Genomic DNA, 6878 nt, shown 5'->3' with positions numbered 1-6878 from the left:
GAGACATGCAGATGGTTTAACACTCGATTTTCTGTAGCCTGATCATACAGGAAATTGAATTAGAACCAGCTTTTGAGTGTTTAAGTCCTGTCAGGCCTATAATCTAGTACCGAGTCTTTATCGCATGTCCCTTCAGGCATTGTTTCTTTTCAAGAAATTGGTTTCAAAAGTATTTGTTTAATTAGTTTCAAGAGAGAGAGAGAGACAGAGAGAGAGAGAGAGAGAGAGAGAGAGAGAGAGAGAGAGAGAGAGAGAGAGAGAGAGAGAAAGAGAGAGAGAGAGAGAGAGAGAGAGAGAGATAATTTTATTCTTTGTTATTTGTATTATTTGTAGGTGGAATACGCCCCCCCCCCTCTCCTCCGCCCCCTCGACCAGCACTATGACCACATGCAAACTCCAACATGCGTCGCATGCACTTGACATCCTGATGTGTTTGAACAACATTTGCTGAAACTGTTTAGTTTACCAGGGGAGTTGGCATAACACTGGACTACGGAGCAGATGGCTCTGGTTCGAATCCTCTAGAATTTTTTAGTTGGGGGTGGGGAGGTTTGGGAGAGAGAGTTTTTAAGGCTCGCTGGTCGTTTTTCTTGGTCCTGTAGGAGATGGCTGTTGAATTCGGAGGTCCTGCCTCTTAAATAACTTCAAAGTGTTGATATCAGCGTTAAATTTTTTGATTTTACAAATAGCTCACCAGATTTATTGTTGTTTCATGTAATTAATTATCTTGTGGTCTTGAATATGCTTCACAATGATGCAGATGATTTTGACTATGTAAATGTTTTCGCCGAACCCCCAATTGTTACGTAATGACTGACAGTGACAGTGTTATTGATAATGTCTATATGGCATCCTTCAGTCTCAGGAGGCTATGGATCTGTGCCGTAGGAGATTTCAGGTTCGAGAGCAGCACTTGCTGTGGCTGAACAGACCCACACGGGAATGGCAGTCCCCGTTGCAGTGGCTGCACTTGTGAGCGGCGTCTTCCTGCGTTGGTAGCCTCTGGCTGTTCTTTCGGCGACGGCGTTTTCCTCAGCAGCCTGTCGCGCCCGGGCTCCACCTCTGATAAGACCACCTCGCAGCGCCTGTCTCCGTTTCTCACGATCGCACGCCAGTGTCTCCCACCTCCCAGTGTCCATGTCGAGCGATTTCATATCACGCTTGCATACATCTTTGAAGCGAAAATGGGGGCGCCCTTGCGCTGGCTTTCAGAAGGCCAGCTCACTGTACAATAAGTCCAATGCGATTCCTTTGGTATCCAGCAGCGTGCCCCATATACCTTCACTATTTAGTAAATAAAATTAATGTTATGATGATGCTGACTACGACATAACAGTTCGGCCTGCAACTCTTGTCCTTTATAACATAGCTACAAAGAACCATGAAAGTACATATTCCTGGGATATACAGAAAAAAGAAGGGGGGGGGGGGGGAGGGGACGATGGTGAACTCGTGGGTGCCCACCAGGCATAGAATCCTAATTCCCAAAGGATCCTGAGTTCAGAACAGTGTATGGACTACCCACACAAACGCGGGCGGATTTTCAGCTCTTAGTCAGAGAGGAATGAATGGAAAACCATGATCGCCGATGTCTGTCGCAGATCTGGCACTGGATGATGGTGAGTCAGAGAGGTATGAAGATTCACGGGACAAAGACGAGTTGTGTCACCAGACCAAGCTCTCAACAGCAGAGATCTGTTCCCATAGATAAGACATCGGAAAAACAAGGCCAGGATCAAGTCCACCGAGTTGTGGAGATCCAAACTGTTGAGGAAGATGGAGGGGTGTCACAAGCCAGAAGGCCCAGAATCACTTTTCTCCGGTTAACTAGAAGAAAAGACCCGGCAAAACTTTAAACTTGCCATCATTTGAGCACTGCAAACAAAGCTGGGCAACAGCAATTACAGTCAGTTTCTAGAGGTATCTGGGATACTGCCTATATTATCTGTAAAGAGCACTTTGGTTTGTAGAGTAGCAAATCAAAGCAAACTCCGCAGCATGACAGGCAACAAAGACAGAGGGAAAACCTTATCTAAACAGACAGAGACACCTTAAAACATAAATTAATAATTGAAAACTGCTAAACACAGCTTCAACAGAAATGGGGGAATGCGTAAGGCAGCTTTGAAGTAAACTAAAATAAAAAGCAAGACAGAGCCCTCGGTAAAGCTGAACACTTGAAGAAAAAAAACGTCTCCGTTGTAGGAATGCTTGTTTTAAAATAATATGCATTCTTACTGCAAATGTTTTTTAAATTCGCAGCAAATACACATTGCGAGCTTTGAAATCGTGTCTGAATACAGTAAACTGCATTTTTCACCTCCTTACTTTTCGTTTATGTTTAAAATTTTAACTTGTTATCGTATTATCTATTATCTACTTGAGGTGGCCGAATTTTGCTTTTCAAAAGGCTTCTTAATGGCTACATCGATCGCCATGCAGTTTTCGCCAAAAGATTCATTAAAATATTCTCCAGATCATGACGCCCTTCGTTTTTTTTCAGTTCTGAGACAGTTTTGCTGCAAAAAGCTAAATTTCTTTGTAGGCCGACGCTTCCGTCTCTCTAATTTTAGAAAATCCGCCTGGTTTGTTTATTTCAAGTCGTATTTCCGTTCGATACTCTCTTGCATTGTCGCGCAATACTGAGCACTATTTTAAGTGTGCGACCCCTATAGCAATGTTTTCTTTTTTTACTTGGTGCTAAATTCGACTGTGATCCTTTCGTTTGATGCCCATCAACAATCAACACGCTTCTGTACAACCACAAAAGCGTGGTGCATAGCCTTCCATTATTGGATCAAACTTCCGGTGGCATCAAAAGTAAGGAATTTTCTTGAATCAATACAAAAGTAACCCGAATCCTTTCATTTGGTGCCCAAGGGTATGCAGTTTCCAAATTTTACACATTTTGAGAGGTCATGCATTAATGTGTTAAATCGAATTTCAAGCTTGAGTGAGATTATATTATAATCTTTAATAAAACAGTGCCATTGATGTCAGAGTTCATAGATGGTACACAAATAAAACAACGTGAGAAAAACTTTTTCAATTTGGTAAAACCTTTACTATAGCAACACAGACTGTAATACAAAAGTCAAGAGGGTAAAAAGTTTCTTGATTTAGCAATGATTTAAACAAAATGTCCGGAAACACGTGAAGATTAAGTACACAGACACTCAACTGAAGAAAAAAAAAGCCAAAGGGTTTTCGTGGTCCATTTAGAGAAATATTCTTGTTGTTAAGAGAAGAAGTGCCCTTCAAATTCAGTTCAGGAAATAAAACTGGACCCACAATATATCATCGTCTGTAACATTTTCGTTCTTTATCAGAGAAGGAACTTTGATGTACTCCTCCTTTGCCCGGCCAGGGAAAAGGGAGTGCCTCAGACCAAGAGGACTACATGTTGCGTTGCAGTCTTCCGGGAACCACCAGCCGACGCCATGTTTGCTGGCGCACTTGTTTTCTGTTGCTTCCTGGTCCCAGGTGGAAAAAGGAAGACCTGCGATGTTCTCAAAACAGTTGTCCATGTGGACGCCGCCAACCAGTTTGTTCTTATAACTTGCGCTATGATTGCTATAAGAGATTGGATAACCCTCACTGGGCTTTCCAATGATGAAACCATCGTAATCCCAATACAAAACCATTGGATTTTGACCTTTATACAAAATTTGAAGCCTTGTTTTACTGTAACCTCTCTGATTAAGAGTTCTGGCGTGTTCAAGGCCAATCCAGAAATGATGGTGATCGATGAAATAGCCATAGACGAAGTCATTAAATGTTCTGTTATTTTCAATATTCCCATCAGACCTAAAGATGAAAGTGTGAGTAGCTTCTCGCTTAGAGCACATTGTAGTAATTAGGTTTGAGTTGTCTTTATAGATGTCTAATGAAACCATAATGGATGTATGAGTTTCATTACGAAAGAGTTCATCACACGTGTAAGGATATCTTTCACAGACGCCGCCTGCCCAGTTGCCCACACATTGACAAGTACTTGCTCTCGGATCAAACAGGCCGCCGTTTTGACAAGGAGTTTGATCCTTCTTAAAAAAGACAAACTCGCTGGGGGCGAACTGATCACAGGTGTCATCTGGACAACGTGTGTGAAGGTAGCACGTTCGAGTCTCCGTGTTCCATACGGCACCAATACAGACCGTGCTGTCACAAAAAGATGTACATTCCATGAGAGAGCGCACAGCTGTGTGTGTCACTTCTTCCATACAGCCGTCAGAAAGCTTGACAGATACATCGCACAAGACTTCTTTAGTGTACAGACCCTGTCCATCTATTGTCGTGACGGAAAATAGAAATACTGAAAGACATACGGGTAGAGAAAAACAATACATTTTGCGAAATTAATGGTAGATTTAGAATATTCAGTAACAAACTTCCAAGAACGGATGCACAGATATTGTAGGGGGAAAATACTTCAAAGTGATCGACAGCAAAGCTGTAACACAGCTTATGTACGTGAGGACGGCGATAGCAGCTTGGGGAACAAAACTGGGGATTGAATGTTGACAGAGGTGGTTTATGGATTTTACATTTTAAACGAGCATTTGCACAGTAAAAACAAGGTCAGGTACTCATTTGAACAATAGCAGTTTCTGTTCGTACAGGGCCCTATTTAATTAACACTATTTCATGGTGGGACTGTTTACGAAAATGGCTCAGGTTTCCTTCCAATAACAATATTTTTAGAACCTTTTATCCCCACAATCTGGATGTCCTACCTTCAAGACATTTTGGTAACCCATAAAAAATTCATTGAATGCAATGACCATATCGTGGCTACAGCACAGACTATTTCTTGACGTCTTTAGGTTTTTCTTTTTTGTACACACGCCATGACAGTGTTATTTTGTTATTGACCATTATTCATTCTGCAGCGCGCCGCCGAAATGGATTTCCCAGGAAATTAAGGTTGCCTTGTCTTGGGAGTTCCTGATGAACGTATTTTTTGTGTGTTTAGAAGCAAATTTAGGACCATGTGAATACGTCATAGATTTTGCTCCCTTTTTGCGACCTGTTTTTTTAATTGAGATTTTGTCCCTAGTTTTACTTTTCCGTCTGATGTGATATGTTGTATAATTTACTATAATTGTCAGCACATACCGCCTCTTCAAATTGCAATTCTTTACCGGTCATCGTGGTGTAGCGAGAGACCCAAGTACGATTTCTAAATGGGGAGACGTTTTTATTGAGTATTTCCTTCTTTCTGTTGGGGCATTATATCTTACAAATTCCCAGTTGGCTCTGACAGGTAGAGTCGAGTCCCGTCTCTTAAATAATCTAGACGGTGTCAATTTGGAGGAGGGGGGGGGGGCTGGTGTAAAATCACTTACATGGAATTCTATTATAACCTTAACTGTACAATTTTAGTTTTTTAAAATACATCCACGCGTCCTTTTACCCTTCCTATGAAGTCTAGAACGATTTCCAACTAGGACAATAATTATTCTTTGTTATCTCATCTTACTATGTACTTGTGACGCAAATGGAGAATGTGCTCAATCGTGTTGTCTCCTCATTGCCCCGGTAAAACTTACAGGCACCAAACAATTAACTCCAAACATCGGGCTTTCATTCGGTGTCTAATTTGAGCAATTTTGAAGAAATGAAGATCGAAGGTCAAACAATCAGACATTGAAAATGAGATCCGTAGTTCTTTGTATTGAAACATTTCAAAATATTTGACAGATGAAGCAATGGGAAACTGTACGTGTTTTTTTTTCCATAACTAAATAAAACACAATTGATCAAATGTCGATAAGTAGGTGAAAGTAGAAGGGGGATCGTTTTCCCCCTGCTGTTTGACGCCTTGTTGGACACGAAACGGGAGTGAAAAATACCGCTGAAGCCCCGAGTAGATCAAATCTTAAACTTGGGCTAGATAGTAATATAATGCCATTGGCGTCAGAGTTAGCTCAGTGAATACACGACCTACTTTCCGTGGTGGCAATTGTATTCTATCGGGAAAAGAGTTAAAAGACAAAGAATGAAAACATTTCCGATTATATCACTTTTGAATCGGCTAGGGCAAAACCTGTTCTGAACGATGTGCTATTTACTTAAGTCTGTATTTACCACTGGTCCTATTTCAGAAATAAAACATAACAACAACGAAAGCACTATTAGAAATTTTAAAACCAGAATTACAAGACTTTCTTGACTCCCATATCAGAAGAAAAAAAACCCACTTGGTTGAATGGTATATATATATATGTGTGTGTGTGTGGTTATTTTTTATTTTTTTTTAAATGTGGGGGGGTGGGGGGGGTAGCCCCAATAGTTTCAAAATAGCACACAGTACAAACCCCAGGCTGCTTTCGTATGTATGAATAGTATTTGGAAAACCAGGGATATCTCACTTCGAACAAAGCTGAGGTTTTCAATTCAAACGTGAAGTCAGTCCTGTTGCATGGATGTGAGACATGGAACGCATCTCAGACATACAGTAAGAGGATCCAGGTTTTCTTGAACAAGTGTCTAAGAAAGTTACTGAGGATCAGTTGGACAGACAGGGTCACCAAGGAAGTGTTAAGGGAAACAAGACAGATCCCAGTTAGAGATTAGATAGGCAGAAGGTGGTGGCGATGGATTGAGTATACTCTCAGGAATCGGGCAGCTGTATAACAACGAAAGTGTTGGATTAGAATCCACAGGGTAACAGATCAAGGGGAAGACAGCGTGGAACCTGTAGAAGAATCCCGGAAATTGATGTAAAGAAAAGTGGGAAGGCATGGAATAACATCAAGAGGCTAGTCCAGGATGCAGAAAGGTGAAAGTGTTTGTTCGTGGCCTGTACCCTTGAGCAGGGTGACAAAGGCAATGATGATGATGAAGGAACCTTTAACGTCCGCAGCTTGCACATGTGA

Source organism: Aplysia californica, unplaced genomic scaffold, assembly GCF_000002075.1.
Source record: "Aplysia californica isolate F4 #8 unplaced genomic scaffold, AplCal3.0 scaffold00154, whole genome shotgun sequence".
NCBI lineage: Eukaryota > Metazoa > Mollusca > Gastropoda > Aplysiida > Aplysiidae > Aplysia > Aplysia californica.
Note: the sequence above shows the minus strand (reverse complement) of the source record.